Source organism: Triticum dicoccoides, chromosome 1B (assembly GCF_002162155.2).
Source record: "Triticum dicoccoides isolate Atlit2015 ecotype Zavitan chromosome 1B, WEW_v2.0, whole genome shotgun sequence".
NCBI lineage: Eukaryota > Viridiplantae > Streptophyta > Magnoliopsida > Poales > Poaceae > Triticum > Triticum dicoccoides.
This window is the reverse complement of record NC_041381.1, coordinates 605773496-605794278: the sequence shown is the minus strand read 5'-3', so window position 1 is coordinate 605794278 and position 20783 is coordinate 605773496. Positions and strand designations below refer to the sequence as shown.

General features: G+C 45.2%; 1 long non-coding RNA gene across 1 annotated transcript in view; it reads left to right on the top strand.

Annotated features, from left to right (window-relative positions):
• LOC119349053 overlaps positions 1 to 20783 on the top strand; it is a 28838-nt gene that overhangs the window by 1823 nt on the left and 6232 nt on the right. Inside the window, exon 2 of the long non-coding RNA XR_005169201.1 lies at positions 19689 to 19692. This is a non-coding gene — a long non-coding RNA (uncharacterized LOC119349053). The remainder of the gene's footprint in view (positions 1 to 19688; positions 19693 to 20783) is intronic.

Below are 20783 nucleotides of genomic sequence, written 5' to 3'. Positions count from 1 at the left end.
GGGCATTTTGGGCATACGGTGCTTAACGTATCCCGCGCCGTATGCGGCGTACCCATACAGGTAGAGCCGAGTGCACGGCTCGAGCCGATACGGCTGGCTCGCAACTACCCTCTCCCCGTCGCGCGAAGAAAAAACACAACCTGCGCTAATCACGCGGCCCATTCCAACGTCGCCCCGCCCCGCCGATCGCCGCCCTTACCCGCCGATAGCCGCCTTTCCCCGCCGATCTAGACGTGATCACGCTGCCAATTTCAACGTCTTCCCGTTCGGCCGATCGCCGCCTTCTCCCCGTCTTCACCCGGGATCTGGCCGGCGCGGACAGATCTTGGAGTTGCCCGCCGTACGTGATGTCGCCTCCGTGCAGGTCGTCGCGGTGACGTGGCCTATGTGGACGCCGTTGCCGCCCGCAACTCCGTGATCAACCTCTTCGGGAACGTTCTCGCCGTCCGCAGCCACGCCAGGCCGAAGTGCACGTGCAAGCCATGTAAGCCTTCTAGTTTGTCAAAAAAATTGAATCTGTAAATAATTATGTGCAATCACTTGTTAGATAAGAATTTCTCATCTGTATGATCGTAGTACATTTAATTTGATTTAAAATTGATAGATCAATTTTTATTATAATATTGCAGTGTTGGTTGAGAGATCATTTAATGGATAAAGAAACTGGATTTACGGATCTGTTTTTGGACACGAGTGAGTGGGATGGTAGCGACAGTGTTGATCGTACGAATGGTAATGATAGTAAAGATGATGATGATGGCAGCGACAATGAATCCTGGTCGTCGTATGATAATTTACCTGAGGAGGATTTTGAAAAGAAGGAGGAGGGTGCTTGTAGTGAAAACGTAAGTGTCTTGTACATTCTTTTCGTCGGATGAAGAACCATATGGTACTTACACGTGCATATGATTTTTTTATGTGCAGGAGGATATTGACGTTCAGAACGAGGAAAATCATGGTGTTGAATCTTTCGGGGATAACATAAGCCAGGTTCGGTCCAAAATTTAAGATGTCATTGAATAATAAAAAGTTGGTAATGACAGCTTACACTTGCTTATGTGGAATATTGTAGGCTAACTTTGATGGTTGGAGTGGTGAAGATGGATATGAGCATGAGGATGGAGCTAATATGGACATTGAGGAAGCTGAAATCTAGCAACATGCGTTGGAGACACAGTTGAAGGTTATGGGTATGACATTTGCATCACAATGGGAGGCTCACATGTTCTATAATAACTACGCCAAAGACCGTGGATTCAGTATCAGAAAAGATAAGGTGAAACGAGGAAAAGGACTATCAACCACTGTTCGGTATAGGAGATACGTTTGCTCGAGGGCAGGAAAGCGTCTCAGTAAATTTTTAAACCCGGAGGGCCGTACCCGCAGGCTAAGACCAGAGACTCGTTACGAGTGTGGCGCACATTTAGTCGTGAAGTTGGACAAAGGACATGGAGTTTGGTTCGTGGCAGCTTTCACTAGTAGAAAAGGGGCCAATGGTCCAGGCCGGTCCAGCCTATTAGTCCCGGTTCAATCCAGAACCGGGACCAATGGGGGCATTGGACCCGGTTCGTGAGCCCCAGGGGCCGGCCGGGCCACGTGGGCCATTGGTCCCGGTTCGTCTGGATCTATTGGTCCCGGTTGGTGGGACGAACCGGGACCAATGGCCCTCGCTCCTGGCCCACCACCATTGGTCCCGGTTGGTGGCCTGAACCGGATGATCACAACCATTTGTTGGCTAGACCAGATGAGGTGGTATTTCTGCGGTCACATCGACTGATGGGAGATCACCAGATAGCTGAGATCTTTACGATGGAAGGAGCTGGGATCAGAAAGCATATCATCTTTGAAAACTTCATTAGCAGGTATGGCTTGTATGATAAGTGTGGGTTTCTGTGACGAGACGTGTACAACCTATGTTGCCGAGAAAAAATGAAGTTGGTTGCCAAGGGTGATGCTAACACGGCAATCGGGATTATGATGAGCAGAAAGGAGAAGGATCCAGAGTTTTTCTTTGAGTACGTGCTCGATAAGGAGGGCCGTTTGAAGAGCATGTTCTGGTGCGATGCACAGTCGCGGCGGGACTATCAATTGTATGGAGATGTGACGGTGTTTGACAGCACGTATAAGATGAAAAGATATGGTATGCCGTTCATCCCCTTTGTTGGTGTAAACAATCACCATTGCACCACAGTTTTTGGTTGCGCCATTGTGTCCGACGAGACCGAAGCGACGTACGTGTGGCTGCTCCAGACATTCCTGAAGGCCAATTGTCAGAAAAAGCCAAGGTCAATCATCACAGATGGAGACGTTGTAATGATACGAGCTATTCGGTTGGTTTTGGTTGATGTGTTGCACCGTCTCTGCTCATGGCACGTGGAAAAAAACATGCAGAAGCACCTTAATTACAAATCGCTAAGTGAGTTTAGGGCACTCTTGTACTACTTCACCTCTCCAACCAACTTTGAGGCGAGATGGCACGCTTTCGTCCGTAAATGGAAGACTGATAAAACAGAAAAGTGGTTGAGTAGGATGTACAGGAAGAGGAGTCTGTGGGCAGCATCATATCTGTCAGATGGTTTTTTTCTGGGTATGCGCAGTAATCAGAGGAGTGAAAGTCTTAACTCTTGTCTTCACCTGCACTTGGACGGCAGTATGACTATTGTTGACCTAGTTGTGCATTATGAGAATCGCATAGTCCGACTACGTGAGAATGAGGCGCATGATGACTGTGTTTCAAATCAGTCATTGCCACCATCAGTCACAGAATATAAGGATATTGAGAAGCATGCCGCCGAAGTATTCACTCATTCCAATTTTTATATTCTTCAACAAGATCTGAAGAAGATGGGAGAGCTTGAGATTTTTGAGACGCTAGTGGGATTTGACTGCCACACCTTCATCGTGACATGGAGAAATAACCGGAAATTTCAGTTCAGCGTGAATTATCGAGCTGAAAACTCTGAGAATACGATAGACTGCAGTTGTGGACGAATGCTTCGGAAAGGATTGCCTTGCAAACACATTCTGTATGTGTTGGTTCATCTCAAAATATCTAAAATACCTAAGTGTTGCATCCTTAAGAGGATGTCAAAAGTTGCGAGAGGTGGGCTGCCTGCACAGCGAAAGAGTGATTTGTTTGGCTGGGGTTGGACAGGGGCAGAGCAGCGTGCTCGCTATAGTCAACTCAGTATAACAGGAGCTGAAGCTTTTCATGTTGCTTCAAATGATCCGTTCGTCTATGATGAGTTGATGCAGTGTCTGCAGAATATAATAGCGAACAAAAAGGTCCCTGATGATGATGCTGTTGGTAGTACAAGAAATGTGCATGAGGAGCCACGTCAGCCGGAACAACACGTTGATGTCATAGGTGATCCCGTGAAAGTTTCCACGAAGGGCTCCCCCAAACAGAGCAGGACAGGGCGGGCAAAGAAAGATCCAAATGTTACAAAAAATGGGAGACCAAAATCATTTTCTGAGAAAAAACCCGGTCCTCTTTGTGGCATTTGTAAGACAGAGGGCCATAGACGGCAAATGTGCCCTGAGAATGAAAAGTAAGTTTTTCATTATTTTAATTATTTTTTGGTTCTCACTTCATAATTGTCTGATGAGTTGTTTACAATTTGTTATGTAGGAACCGGGCATAAAGATGAAGTATTCATAATCAAATGAAGGCACTGGCAATTTCAGTTTATTTGTTTAAGAATAAGAGACATGGCACTTTGAGTTTATTCTTTAAACCGCCTTGTTCGATGAAAGTCATTAGCACTTTCAGTTTATTTGTTTAAGAATAATAGACATGGCACTTTGAGTTAATGTTTATGCCACCTTGTTTAATGTTATGAGACATGCGATTTATATGAAGACATGTGATTTATATTATTATGTGTGAAACGTATTATATTTGTATGAATGTGTTACTGCTGTCATGACTTAGTGAACCTATGAACATTTTTAAAATTTAATGTATGTGACAAATTTTTTTTAAAAAGCCCCAACCGTGGCCGGGCGCGCGCATGGACAGTAAACTACAACGCCTTCTGGCGAGGCCTTTCGGCCGCCGAGCGGGGAGGCCACGGCGCACAACAGGGCATTCATTAATGTTCTATAGCGAGCTTGTGAGAAGGTGAAGACGCGGGTATGTTAACCGGTCGGCGCGTCTCTCCGCGGGCAAGGTGGGACTAAACCTACTCGGCACAACGCGCGCGAAGAGGATCGGCCCACGCGCCCGACGCGCGTCGTTTATGGGCCGACAGATCGCCATATTCCCCCTCGGGAGCGTTGCATGTGCCCACTGGCTGGGGCGGGATGAGACGTGTGCGGCTGTCGGTCGGCCGGGTGCTGGGCCAGCAGACCCGCGCGTGGCGCACGGCGAATGGCGCCAGCCCGCACTAGCTGGACTGCGCTGCGCGGGCCCGCAACTGCCTCGGCGGGCGGCCACCGCACAGCCTGGAATATTCGTCGGATCCAGCGCCGTTGCTGCCACCAGAATCGACGTGGGATATTGTGCAGGTTTTATCCACATCGCACCAACTCAGGATGGCGGGCATATTTTTTAATAAAAAAATGACCGCCGCGAGTAGGAACAACAACAGTACATGTAATATCGCAAAGGCAAACTGATACATTTTAGGATAGAAAAAATATTATTTGCCCACACACATTTAAATGTGTAGTGTCTCACGAAAGCAATAAATAAAACGAAGTGTCAAAATCTATCCCAGTGCCATGTCGCATTACAATCGATCAAAGTATCCAACCTTCTACGGGACTAAAACCCTACCGATGCTAATACCTACTCCTTCTCCATGATTTTAACAATTTTCATCTTCACTTTCTCTAATCTGTTGACCTCAGAAAAAATGATTTCCGCGACAATACGTGGCCTTGACTCATTAATCTCTTGCTGGTCAAATTCATGTGTCCAGCGATCTCCGTCCCAGTATTTTATGCACCACATCACAAAAAGTCCACAAGACACTCTGCAATAAACATGTGTGATCAGCTTAGGATATAGCATGCACTTTCTTGTACTCATTTTACTTACCCATCATGTTGTATCAGTATTTTATACTCATTAATTGGCCACGATGAGACATCTGGAATTTTTTTTGATTCAAGAATAGAGTTGGCCTCCATAATATCCTTCGAAATTTCAGCCCTCTGAAACAAATTAACAAACCAGAATTTAATGTATGACTCAATAATTTTCTGAATGCGAGTGTGAAAATTATAGCGTACCAGGGTGGCAATCATATTGCGAATTCTTTGGCTAATTGTGCCTTTAGAATTTGAGTCAAGAACTTGAAACTCCTCCTTGACGGTGTGCATCACTATGGTTATCCAATGATTATCATTAACGTGCATAGGAAAATACGCCTATATAGTAATCAAATGATGTTAGTGCAATTAAATAGTAATGAATAACAAAAACAAATAAATATGAAAGAAATACCTTGTCCCGTCTGAAATACTCATCCATTACTCTTGCGACGACTTTTGCTTTCTTCGTAACTTGTTCTGATTCTAAATCATTAATTCACTTGGTCTTTCCCCTAGCCCTACCCAACATAAATTTCGGGAACCACGTTGTTGATATGAAACGGCCAGAGAAATCACGGTGTTGTAGGTGTTTACAATATGCATTGATTATCTGCATACATAAACAAAAAATTTCTATCAACTTCTGAAGTACAAATGAGATTTTTGTTAAAACCAAACTCATACTTACAGCGCCATTCAACCATTTAAACTTCAGGACATCGTGAAACATAGCTGGCGTGCATATGTCCCCATCTGGTGGCGGCATATCGACCACGGTTCAGTGTGCATGCTTCTTTGTCGATGCGAGATTCTCAACAAAAACTCTGGCTTCCTCTATGTGATCCGGAGTCATATTAAGAGAACTTGCCAGAATTGAATAGGGTGACGATGCAAACAGATCTAAAACAATGCAGCTACAGTCGTTAAAAATAATAAAAAAAAATTAAGTAACGCGTGAATGAATTATAAAGTACTACTTGACTTACTTTTTTAACACGTTTCTTCCGGGTAATGAGAAGGTCGTACGGGGATTGACAATATTTCGACGGATTTTGTTTGCGTTTACCTTCATTGTCCTGACTGTCTTCACCATTACCTATGTTGCTCTTTGCCGGGAAACTCTCAGACATGTCTTCAGACTTTGTTGGTGACAAACCACCCATAGACTCACCAGAAATATCAGCATTCTGCGGGGTTCGGGACATAGACGGAAACTCTTTTGTACGTTCCGTTGATGACGAACATGGAGACTTTCCATTATCGTCTATAATGAAAGGATCAGTAGCGTCACCTTTACCCGGTGTCGTCGTCGGAGCACCCGTGTCATCAACGGGCACGTCGGTATCATTGAAACATGTGAAAGATGTTACTAGCTCCACGTCGGTAGGTGAATCAATATCTGGCCAATATTTTGATGACTTGTACTGGCCATTCTCCATCCCAACTCCTTCACCTACATTATCAAATTCGTCATTGGTGTCCCTCTTATTGGGTTCGTACAGCATACCTTCCGTGTTCAACTTTTCCATTACCATCTACAAACACAAATGAAACACGATAAGCATTTGAACAACTAAAACATGTTTAATATAACTTCTAAATTACATGTGCACATCTTTCGGGTATATTGAGTGTTGGGTTTCGTAGTAATTTCAAAAATTTTCCTACGCGCACATAGGATCATGTGATGCATAGCAACGAGAGGAGAGTGTTGTCTACGTACCCAACGCAGACCGACTGCGGAAGCGATGACACGACGTAGAGGAAGTAGTCGTACGTCTTCACGATCCAACCGATCAAGCACCGAAACTACGGCACCTCCGAGTTCGAGCACACGTTCAGCTCGATGACGATCCCCGGACTCCGATCCAGCAAAGTGTCGGGGAAGAGTTCCGTCAGCACGACGGTGTGGTGACGATCTTGATGAACTACAGCAGCAGGGCTTCGCCTAAACTCCGCTACAGTATTATCGAGGAATATGGTGGCAGGGGGCACCGCACACGGCTAAGGAATCGATCACGTGGATCAACTTGTGTCAACTTGTGTGTTTAGAGGTGCCCCTGCCTCCGTATATAAAGGAGTAGAGAGGGGGAGGCTGGCCGGCCATAGAGGGAGGCGCAGGAGAGTCCTACTCCCTCTGGGAGTAGGATTCCTCCCCCCAATCCTAGTCCAACTAGGATTCCTCGGAGGGGAAGGGAGAGAGGGGGGCCGGCCACCTTCTCCTAGTCCTAATAGGACTAGGGGAGGGGGAAGAGGCGCAGCCACCTTGGGCTGCCCCTTTCTCCTTTCCACTAAGGCCCATGAAGGCCCATATGGCTCCCGGGGGTTTCCGGTAACCTCCCGGTAACCCGGTAAAATCCCGATTTCACCCGGAACACTTCTGATGTCCAAACATAGGCTTCCAATATATCAATCTTTACGTCTCGACCATTTCGAGACTCCTCGTCATGTCCGTGATCACATCCGGGACTCCGAACAACCTTCGGTACATCAAAATGCATAAACTCATAATATAACTGCCATCGTAACCTTAAGCGTGCGGACCCTACGGGTTCGAGAACAATGTAGACATGACCGAGACATGTCTCTGGTCAATAACCAATAGCGGGACCTGGATGCCCATATTGGCTCCTACATATTCTACGAAGATCTTTATCGGTCAGACCGCATAACAACATACGTTGTTCCCTTTGTCATCGGTATGTTACTTGCCCGAGATTCGATCGTCGGTATCCAATACCTAGTTCAATCTCGTTACCGGCAAGTCTCTTTACTCGTTCCGTAATACATCATCTCACAACTAACATATTAGTTGTAATGCTTGCAAGGCTTATGTGATGTGTATTACCGAGAGGGCCCAGAGATACCTCTCCGACAATCAGAGTGACAAATCCTAATCTCAAAATACGCCAACCCAACATCGACCATTGGAGACACCTGTAGTACTCCTTTATAATCACCCATTTACGTTGTGACGTTTGGTAGTACCCAAAGTGTTCCTCCGGTAAACGGGAGTTGCATAATCTCATAGTCGTAGGAACATGTATAAGTCATGAAGAAAGCAATAGCAACATACTAAACGATCAGGTGCTAAGCTAATGGAATGGGTCATGTCAATCAGATCATTCTACTAATGATGTGACCTCGTTAATCAAATAACAACTCATTGTTCATGGTTAGGAAACATAACCATCTTTGATTAACGAGCTAGTCAAGTAGAGGCATACTAGTGACACTCTGTTTGTCTATGTATTCACACATGTATTATGTTTCCGGAAAATACAATTCTAGCATGAATAATAAACATTTATCATGATTATAAAGAAATAAATAATAACTTTATTATTGCCTCTAGGGCATATTTCCTTTAGTCTCCCACTTGCACTAGAGTCAATAATCTAGATTACACTGTAATGAATCTAACACCCATGGAGCTTTGGTGCTGATCATGTTTTGCTCGTGGAAGAGGCTTAGTCAACGGGTCTGCAATATTCAGATCCGTATGTATCTTGCAAATCTCTATGTCTCCCACCTGGACTAGATCCCGGATGGAGTTGAAGCGTCTCTTGATGTGTTTGGTCCTTTTGTGAAATCTGGATTCCTTTGCCAAGGCAATTGCACCAGTATTGTCACAAAAGATTTTCATTGGACCCGATGCACTAGGTATGACACCTAGATCGGATATGAACTCCTTCATCCAGACTCCTTCATTTGCTGCTTCCGAAGCAGCTATGTATTCCGCTTCACATGTAGATCCCGCTACGACGCTTTGTTTAGAACTGCACCAACTGACAGCTCCACCGTTTAATGTAAACACGTATCCGGTTTGCGATTTAGAATCGTCCGGATCAGTGTCAAAGCTTGCATCAACATAACCTTTTACGATGAGCTCTTTGTCACTTCCATATACGAGAAACATATCCTTAGTCCTTTTCAGGTATTTCAGGATGTTCTTGACTGCTGTCCAGTGATCCATTCCTGGATTACTTTGGTACCTCCCTGCTAAACTTATAGCAAGGCACACATCAGGTCTGGTACACAGCATTGCATACATGATAGAGCCTATGGCTGATGCATAGGGAACATCTTTCATATTCTCTCTATCTTTTGCAGTGGTCGGGCATTGAGTCTTACTCAATTTCACACCTTGTAACACAGGCAAGAACCCTTTCTTTGCTTGATCCATTTTGAATTTCTTCAAAATTTTGTCAAGGTATGTGCTTTGTGAAAGTCCAATTAAGCGTCTTGATCTGTCTCTATAGATCTTAATGCCTAATATGTAAGCAGCTTCACCGAGGTCTTTCATTGAAAAACTTTTATTCAAGTATCCCTTTATGCTATCCAGAAATTCTATATCATTTCCAATCAGTAATATGTCATCCACATATAATATCAGAAATGCTACAGAGCTCCCACTCACTTTCTTGTAAATACAGGCTTCTCCAAAAGTCTGTATAAAACCAAATGCTTTGATCACACTATCAAAACGTTTATTCCAACTCCGAGAGGCTTGCACCAGTCCATAAATGGAACGCTGGAGCTTGCACACTTTGTTAGCTCCCTTTGGATCGACAAAACCTTCTGGTTGCATCATATACAACTTTTCTTCCAGGAATCCATTCAGGAATGCAGTTTTGACATCCATTTGCCAAATTTCATAATCATAAAATGCGGCAATTGCTAACATGATTCGGACGGACTTAAGCATCGCTACGGGTGAGAAGGTCTCATCGTAGTCAATTCCTTGAACTTGCCGAAAACCTTTTGCGACAAGTCGAGCTTTGTAGACAGTAACATTACCATCAGCGTCAGTCTTCTTCTTAAAGATCCATTTATTCTCAATCGCTTGCCGATCATCGGGCAAGTCAACCAAAGTCCATACTTTGTTCTCATACATGGATCCCATCTCAGATTTCATGGCTTCTAGCCACTTTGCGGAATCTGGGCTCACCATCGCTTCTTCATAGTTCGTAGGTTCATCATGATCTAGTAGCATGACCTCCAGAACAGGATTATCGTACCACTCTGGTGCGGATCTTACTCTGGTTGATCTACGAAGTTCAGTAGTATCTTGATCTGAAGTTTCATGATCATTATCATTGGCTTCCTCACTAACTGGTGTAGGTGTCACTGAAACAGTTTTCTGTGATGAACTACTTTCCAGTAAGGGAGCAGGTACAGTTACCTCGTCAAGTTCTACTTTCCTCCCACTCACTTCTTTCGAGAGAAACTCCTTCTCTAGAAATGATCCATTCTTAGCAACAAATGTTTTGCCTTCGGATCTGTGATAGAAGGTGTACCCAACAGTTTCCTTTGGGTATCCTATGAATACACATTTCTCCGATTTGGGTTCGAGCTTATCAGGTTGAAGCTTTTTCACATAAGCATCGCAGCCCCAAACTTTAAGAAACGACAACTTTGGTTTCTTGCCAAACCACAGTTCATAAGGCGTCGTCTCAACGGATTTTGATGGTGCCCTATTTAACGTGAATGCGGCCGTCTCTAAAGCATAACCCCAAAATGATAGCGGTAAATCAGTAAGAGACATCATAGATCGTACCATATCTAATAAAGTACGATTACGACGTTCGGACACACCATTACGCTGTGGTGTTCCGGGTGGCGTGAGTTTGCGAAACTATTCCACAGTTTTTCAAATGTACACCAAACTCGTAACTCAAATATTCTCCTCCACGATCAGATCGTAGAAACTTTATTTTCTTGTTACGATGATTTTCAACTTCACTCTGAAATTCTTTGAACTTTTCAAATGTTTCAGACTTATGCTTCATTAAGTAGATATATCCATATCTGCTCAAATCATCTGTGAAGGTGAGAAAATAACGATATCCGCCACGAGCCTCAATATTCATCGGACCACATACATCGGTATGTATGATTTCCAACAAATCTGTTGCTCTCTCCATAGTACCGGAGAACGGTGTTTTAGTCATCTTGCCCATGAGGCACGGTTCGCAAGTACCAAGTGATTCATAATCAAGTGGTTCCAAAAGTCCATTAGTATGGAGTTTCTTCATGCGTTTTACACCGATATGACCTAAACGACAGTGCCACAAAAAAGTTGCACTTTCATTATCAACTCTGTATCTTTTGGTTTCAACATTATGAATATGTGTATTACTACTATCGAGATTTAGTAAGAATAGACCACTCTTTAAGGGTGCATGACCATAAAAGATATTACTCATATAAATAGAACAACCATTATTCTCTGATTTAAATGAATAACCGTCTCGCATTAAACAAGATCCAGATATAATGTTCATGCTCAACGCTGGCACCAAATAACAATTATTTAGGTCTAATATTAATCCCGAAGGTAGATGTAGAGGTAGCGTGCCGACCGCGATCACATCGACTTTGGAACCGTTTCCCACGCGCATCGTCACCTCGTCCTTTGCGAGTGCCCGCTTATTCTGTAGTCCCTGTTTCGAGTTGCAAATATTAGCAACAGAACCAGTATCAAATACCCAGGTGCTACTGCGAGCATTGGTAAGGTACACATCAATAACATGTATATCACATATACCTTTGTTCACCTTGCCATCCTTCTTATCCGCCAAATACTTGGGGCAGTTCCGCTTCCAGTGACCAGTCTGCTTGCAGTAGAAGCACTCAGTTTCAGGCTTAGGTCTAGACTTGGGTTTCTTCTCTTGAGCAGCAACTTGCTTGCCGTTCTTTTTGAAGTTCCCCTTTTTCTTCCCTTTGCCCTTTTTCTTGAAACTAGTGGTCTTGTTAACCATCAACACTTGATGCTCCTTCTTGATTTCTACCTCCGCAGCTTTTAGCATTGCGAAGAGCTCGGGAATAGTCTTGTTCATCCCTTGCATATTATAGTTCATCACGAAGCTCTTGTAGCTTGGTGGCAGTGATTGGAGAATTCTGTCAATGACGCAATTATCTGGAAGATTAACTCCCAATTGAATCAAGTGATTATTATACCCAGACATTTTGAGTATATGCTCACTGACAGAACTGTTCTCTTCCATCTTGCAGCTATAGAACTTATTGGAGACTTCATATCTCTCAATCCGGGCATTTGCTTGAAATATTAACTTCAACTCCTGGAACATCTCATATGCTCCATGACGTTCAAAACGTCGTTGAAGTCCCGATTCTAAGCCGTAAAGCATGGCACACTGAACTATCGAGTAGTCATCAGCTTTGCTCTGCCAGACGTTCATAACATCTGGCGTTGCTCCAGCAGCAGGCCTGGCACCCAGCGGTGCTTCCAGGACGTAATTCTTCTGTGCAGCAATGAGGATAATCCTCAAGTTACGGACCCAGTCCGTGTAATTGCTACCATCATCTTTCAATTTTGCTTTCTCAAGGAACGCATTAAAATTTAACGGAACAACAGCACGAGCCATCTATCTACAATCAACATAAACAAGCAAGATACTATCAGGGACTAAGTTCATGATAAATTTTAAGTTCAATTAATCATATTATTAAAGAACTCCCACTTAGATAGACATCCCTCTAATCCTCTAAGTGATCATGTGATCCAAATCAACTAAACCATGTCCGATCATCACGTGAGATGGAGTAGTTTCATCGGTGAACATTATTATGTTGATCATATCTACTATATGATTCACGCTCGACCTTTCGGTCTCCGTGTTCCGAGGCCATATCTGCATATGCTAGGCTCGTCAAGTTTAACCTGAGTATTCTGCGTGCGCAACTGTTTTGCACCCGTTGTATTTGAACGTAGAGCCTATCACACCCGATCATCACGTGGTGTCTCAGCACGAAGAACTTTTGCAACGGTGCATACTCAGGGAGAACACTTCTTGATAATTTAGTGAGAGATCATCTTATAATGCTACCGTCAATCAAAGCAAGATAAGATGCATAAAAAGATAAACATCACATGCAATCAATATAAGTGATATGATATGGCCATCATCATCTTGTGCTTGTGATCTCCATCTTCGAAGCACCGTCATGATCACCATCGTCACCGGCGCGACACCTTGATCTCCATCGTAGCATCGTTGTCATCTCGCCAATCTTATGCTTCCACGACTATCACTACCGTTTAGTAATAAAGTAAAGCATTACATCGCGATTGCATTGCATACAATAAAGCGACAACCATATGGCTCCTGCCAGTTGCCGATAACTTGGTTACAAAACATGATCATCTCATACAATAAAATTCAGCATCATGCCTTGACCATATCACATCACAACATGCCCTGCAAAAACAAGTTAGACGTCCTCTACTTTGTTGTTGCATGTTTTACGTGGCTGCTACGGGCTTAAGTAAGAACCAATCTCACCTACGCATCAAAACCACAACGATAGTTTGTCAAATAGACTCCGTTTTAACCTTCGCAAGGACCGGGCGTAGCCATACTTGGTTCAACTAAAGTTGGAGAGACAGTCGCCCGCAAGCCATCTCTGTGCAAAGCACGTCGAGGGAACCGGTCTCGCGTAAGCGTACGCGTAAGGTTGGTCTGGGTCGTCTCGTCCAACAATACCGCCGAACCAAAATATGACATGCTGGTAGGCAGTATGACTTGTATCGTCCACAACTCACTTGTGTTCTACTCGTGCATATAACATCAACATCAATAACCAGGCTCGGATGCCACTGTAGGGTTTCGTAGTAATTTCAAAAATTTCCTACGCGCACACAGGATCATGTGATGCATAGCAACGAGAGGAGAGTGTTGTCTACATACCCAACGCAGACCGACTGCGGAAGTGATGACACGACGTAGAGGAAGTAGTCGTACGTCTTCACGATCCAACCGATCAAGCACCGAAACTACGGCACCTCCGAGTTCGAGCACACGTTCAGCTCGATGACGATCCCCGGACTCTGATCCAGCAAAGTGTCGGGGAAGAGTTTCGTCAGCACGACGGCGTGGTGACGATCTTGATGAACTACAGCAGCAGGGCTTCGCCTAAACTCCGCTACAGTATTATCGAGGAATATGGTGGCAGGGGGCACCGCACACGGCTAAGGAATCGATCACGTGGATCAACTTGTGTCAACTTGTGTGTTTAGAGGTGCCCCTGCCTCCGTATATAAAGGAGCCAAGGGGGGAGGAGGCGCCGGCCAGGAGGAGGTGGCGCAGGAGGAGTCCTACTCCTACCGGGAGTAGGACTCCCCCCCAATCCTATTCCAACTAGGATTCCCAAGGGGGAAAGAGGGAGAGGGGTGGCCGGCCACCTCTCCTAGTCCTACTAGGACTAGGGGAAGGGGGGAGGCGCGCAGCCCCCTTGGGCTGCCCCTTTCTCCTTTCCACTAAGGCCCATGATGGCCCATATGGCTCCCGGGGGGTTCCGGTAAAATCCCGATTTCACCCGGACGTAATTCTTCTGTGCAGCAATGAGGATAATCCTCAAGTTACGGACCCAGTCCGTGTAATTGCTACCATCATCTTTCAACTTTGCTTTCTCAAGGAACGCATTAAAATTTAACGGAACAACAGCACGAGCCATCTATCTACAATCAACATAAACAAGCAAGATACTATCAGGGACTAAGTTCATGATAAATTTTAAGTTCAATTAATCATATTATTAAAGAACTCCCACTTAGATAGACATCCCTCTAATCCTCTAAGTGATCACGTGATCCAAATCAACTAAACCATGTCCGATCATCACGTGAGATGGAGTAGTTTCATCGGTGAACATCATTATGTTGATCATATCTACTATATGATTCACGCTCGACCTTTCGGTCTCCGTGTTCCGAGGCCATATCTGCATATGCTAGGCTCGTCAAGTTTAACCTGAGTATTCTGCATGCGCAACTGTTTTGCACCCATTGTATTTGAACGTAGAGCCTATCACACCCGATCATCACGTGGTGTCTCAGCACGAAGAACTTTTGCAACGGTGCATACTCAGGGAGAACACTTCTTGATAATTTAGTGAGAGATCATCTTATAATGCTACCGTCAATCAAAGCAAGATAAGATGCATAAAAAGATAAACATCACATGCAATCAATATAAGTGATATGATATGGCCATCATTATCTTGTGCTTGTGATCTCCATCTCCGAAGCACCGTCATGATCACCATCGTCACCGGCGCGACACCTTGATCTCCATCGTAGCATCGTTGTCGTCTCGCCAATCTTATGCTTCCACGACTATCACTACCGTTTAGTAATAAAGTAAAGCATTACATCGCGATTGCATTGCATACAATAAAGCGACAACCATATGGCTCCTGCCAGTTGCCAATAACTTGGTTACAAAACATGATCATCTCATACAATAAAATTCAGCATCATGCCTTGACCATATCACATCACAACATGCCCTGCAAAAACAAGTTAGACGTCCTCTACTTTGTTGTTGCATGTTTTACGTGGCTGCTACGGGCTTAAGTAAGAACCAATCTCACCTACGCATCAAAACCACAACGATAGTTTGTCAAATAGACTCTGTTTTAACCTTCGCAAGGACCGGGCGTAGCCATACTTGGTTCAACTAAAGTTGGAGAGGCAGTCGCCCGCAAGCCATCTCTGTGCAAAGCACGTCGAGGGAACCGGTCTCGCGTAAGCGTACGCGTAAGGTTGGTCCGGGTCGTCTCGTCCAACAATACCGCCGAACCAAAATATGACATGCTGGTAGGCAGTATGACTTGTATCGTCCACAACTCACTTGTGTTCTACTCGTGCATATAACATCAACATCATTAACCTAGGCTCGGATGCCACTGTTGGGTTTCGTAGTAATTTCAAAAATTTTCCTACGCGCACACAGGATCATGTGATGCATAGCAACGAGAGGAGAGTGTTGTCTACGTACCCAACGTAGACCGACTGCGGAAGCGATGACACGACGTAGAGGAAGTAGTCGTACGTCTTCACGATCCAACCGATCAAGCACCGAAACTACGGCACCTCCGAGTTCGAGCACACGTTCAGCTCGATGACGATCCCCGGACTCCGATCCAGCAAAGTATCGGGGAAGAGTTCCGTCAGCATGACGGCGTGGTGACGATCTTGATGAACTACAGCAGCAGGGCTTCGCCTAAACTCCGCTACAGTATTATCGAGGAATATGGTGGCAGGGGGCACCGCACACGGCTAAGGAATCGATCACGTGGATCAACTTGTGTCAACTTGTGTGTTTAGAGGTGCCCCTGCCTCCGTATATAAAGGAGTAGAGAGGGGGAGGCTGGCCGGCCATAGAGGGAGGCGCAGGAGAGTCCTACTCCCTCTGGGAGTAGGATTCCTCCCCCCAATCCTAGTCCAACTAGGATTCCTCGGAGGGGAAGGGAGAGAGGGGGGCCGACCACCTTCTCCTAGTCCTAATAGGACTAGGGGAGGGGGAAGAGGCGCAGCCACCTTGGGCTGCCCCTTTCTCCTTTCCACTAAGGCCCATGAAGGCCCATATGGCTCCCGGGGGTTTCCGGTAACCTCCCGGTAACCCGGTAAAATCCCGATTTCACCCGGAACACTTCCGATGTCCAAACATAGGCTTCCAATATATCAATCTTTACGTCTCGACCATTTCGAGACTCCTCGTCATGTCCGTGATCACATCCGGGACTCCGAACAACCTTCGGTACATCAAAATGCATAAACTCATAATATAACTGCCATCGTAACCTTAAGCGTGCGGACCCTACGGGTTCGAGAACAATGTAGACATGACCGAGACATGTCTCTGGTCAATAACCAATAGCGGGACCTGGATGCCCATATTGGCTCCTACATATTCTACGAAGATCTTTATCGGTCAGACCGCATAACAACATACGTTGTTCCCTTTGTCATCGGTATGTTACTTGCCCGAGATTCGATCGTCGGTATCCAATACCTAGTTCAATCTCGTTACCGGCAAGTCTCTTTACTCGTTCCGTAATACATCATCTCACAACTAACATATTAGTTGTAATGCTTGCAAGGCTTATGTGATGTGTATTACCGAGAGGGCCCAGAGATACCTCTCCGACAATCGGAGTGACAAATCCTAATCTCGAAATACGCCAACCCAACATCGACCATTGGAAACACCTGTAGTACTCCTTTATAATCACCCATTTACGTTGTGACGTTTGGTAGTACCCAAAGTGTTCCTCCGGTAAACGGGAGTTGCATAATCTCATAGTCATAGGAACATGTATAAGTCATGAAGAAAGCAATAGCAACATACTAAACGATCAGGTGCTAAGCTAATGGAATGGGTCATGTCAATCAGATCATTCTACTAATGATGTGACCTCGTTAATCAAATAACAACTCATTGTTCATGGTTAGGAAACATAACCATCTTTGATTAACGAGCTAGTCAAGTAGAGGCATACTAGTGACACTCTGTTTGTCTATGTATTCACACATGTATTATGTTTCTGGAAAATACAATTCTAGCATGAATAATAAACATTTATCATGATTATAAGGAAATAAATAATAACTTTATTATTGCCTCTAGGGCATATTTCCTTCATTGAGAACCTCCTTGTGAAGCAGCTTTATGTATGTCATCACACGGTCCATATTGTTAGTCGTGTTCGATGAAACCCCTTACGTGCTTGGCTTTCTACTCCTGCCACCACCTTTCCGTTTAGGTTTCTTCGTTTCTTCATCTGGGACAGTCCCTTCACGTGCTACCTTAGCACGTCTGTACTCTTCGCTAACACAATTTTCAAGTTGTACAACAATAAATAAATAAATAAAATAACAACTATAGTTAATTACTATGTGCAACCAATAAGGACTATACTTATTGACTTACATTGCCGGTGCCACGCCCGTGCAAGTTGTCATAGTCGTCTTTCTTTTTCCCTTCCGTTTCTGGCCAATTAACCATTAGTGGGTATTCACGAGGCAAAGGATCAAATGTATCCACACCAATTGGCTCAACTTTTTCCCAGTATACATACTGCATGCATGATAGTAAACACAACTAGTCGGACACATAGATCACATAAAAAATATATGTACATACAACTATTACGAAATGACTTGTACCTGAAGAAGAGCCAAGTTCCCGATAGGCCACTTGAATTTTTCAAGATCTTCCACCGATTTTTTAATAGCATCCATGCACACCCTCAACGTGAAATCGTTCCAATTGTATGACTTGATAGCGTTCACGTCCTCCACCATTTTGTAATAACGATAAGGAACAAACTTGGTGGATTGTGGTGCTAAGAATGTACTCATAAGAACCAGTACGACCCTTCTCACAAAATCATCATCATATGACTGAGTATCAACAATATTTTTTATCAACTCATCGATGAGGATTAGGCCTGTTCTTTTGTCTAGAAACCGATTCGGAACCATTTTTTTGGCATCTAGTTGTACTGTTGCTATCATGCTACTGACATCATCACCCTCGTTACGTAGCCCGAATATGTCATAAATATCTTCATTAAGCACACTGATGCCGTCAGTATTTGGCCGAATAATAAATTGCTTTCTAGTATGTCATACGTTGTAATCATAAATTCCAATAAATTTTTCCTCATTTTCACGGAAGGAATTCTCAACATACAGTCCAAATTTGTGCCACGTAGCATCATGCGTTGTCTGGGTGTGAATTTTCCCACCAATTCACACCACTTCTCAACCGAGCAGTACACATCTCCCAATTCTTGCATTCTAAATAAGATGCCAGTTATCTAACTAGTTACGAGATTCAAAAAAGATTACATATGGTTTAATACCATACCTTCCGGCGTCTAGACGAGCACCGACAGCCCCCGTTGCCAAACCCCACCCGGTGTGGGTTAGTCGTGGCAGCCGCACGCCCTCTGCTCACACGAGCGCACTGGCCGACGGCCCGTCCTAGGGTTTAGGGTGCCGGAGAATTTGCCGAGACGGCACGGCCGGGCCTGAGATCCAAGTCGCGCGCGCAGATGACAGATTGTATGGCCGCCGTCAGGCCGGCAGGGAAGGGAGTTTGGACGGCCACGGCGGTGCGACCGTCGGATCGGGGACGGGTGAGGACGTGCGTGGAGGCGGCGGGGCTATGCGGTCTTGGGGCGAGGTAATGGCGGCTTGGTTTCCATGCCATGCACGCACGTACGGCGTCATCGACGTGGTCACGCCATAGTGGGCCACTTGGCCGTCCCGTAAAACTACCGCCGGCTGGCCCACGATGCATTTATTAAAAACATGCATTGTAGTTTAATTCCACATTGCTAAGCCGGCGCGTCGTTGACTCCTTTATATAATTTTCTTTCAGTCAATGCATAAACATCTCAGTTCGTGGGACTCTATTTGGAGGATATGCAGGATGATGTGAGCCTTCACCTGCTCAGAGCTTGTGAAGGTTCACATGGATCATGCATATTCTTCAAAAAGAGAGCCATTATCTTTGATGTTTTTTTAACGTCAGAAATTATATAATGTCAAATCTCTTTAGTATTAGCTATTTTATATCTAACAAAGAGCACGAACGCGGCTATATAAGCCGGTCGTGGCGTCCCTCGGCGCGCGAGAAGGCAAAAAAATAGTGATGCAAAAAAAACAGCCCAACCGGTTGCAGGCCGCAACTGCGCGTAATCGGTCCAGCCCGATCAAGCCGGGCGGCGAAACGGCCGGCCTTTCAGCCCAGCTACGGCCTGCAGCACAGTCAATCGGGGCAGTGGGGGGACGGGGCGGGAATCAGAGGAGTTCGAAAGGGAGGTGGGAGGCAGGTATATAAGGCGGTCGCGGCGTCGTTCGGCGGGCGAGGTGGGACTAAACTTTAGTCCTCACCCCCGCCGACCCTGCCCCCGCACCGCGCGCAGAGTCAATGGGCCGGGCCATGCACGCCGTCGCGCACTGTCACTGTGCCGGCCAATGCAGCAGCCATTCTAATTTAGTCCCACCTCGGCAGCCGAATGATGTCCACACCAGTTTATATAGCCGCCTCCGGTAGTCCATGCATGGTCATATCTTATATTGTGATATGGCTCTACATAACTGCCCGACAGTACATTATCTGTTAGTGAACTGCCCGGACAGTTAGGTAAAGTCACATCACAGTATTAAATATGTTTATTTTGTCATTTTGTTTATTTTTTTAACTTCAAACGGTAAACAAATTTTTTTTAAATATGGTTCCCAACTACGATTTTTTTAAGTCCGTCAAACGTCACGACACTTTTTCTTCCACATGTTGCCATCACCATCCACAGCACCCACGCTAATTCGCGTATTTTTTCGGCGCTCGGCGCATTTTTTAGGGTTTTCCAGGTCGAAAATCGCAAAAACACTGTCCGGACGTGACGCATTTGTGTCTGTTTTCGTTTCAACCTTGCGTGGGGGCCTTGGCCGTGCCCACATGTACGCACACTTTGGTGTAATTGCATGCATGCCATCACGTAGCCCTAGTGCAACCACCTACCTCTCGGTCTGCCGGGGAGGGGTTCCCAACTACGAGTTTTTTTCTACTCCGTCAAACGTCACGACACTTTTTCCACACGCACCCATCGGCAGGGCCATCATGCCTGCAAGTTTTCATAATTTTCCGGCACCGTATGAATTTCCTATGGTTTTCTCCGTAAAACGCACCGAAAACACTGACCGGGCGTGACGCAACGTGCGTTTGGTGTCCGAATTCGTTCAACTTTTGCGTGGGGGCCTAAGATGGGCATGCCTACTGCATCCCAAATTTGGGTGACTTTTCGTGCGTGCCACATCGTACCTCCCATGCAACCGGCACTGATCGGATATGAACAATGTCAGCCCCGAATTGCGTTCTCTTTTCTTACTCAGTCGGTGGACCCCTAACTTTTTCCACACG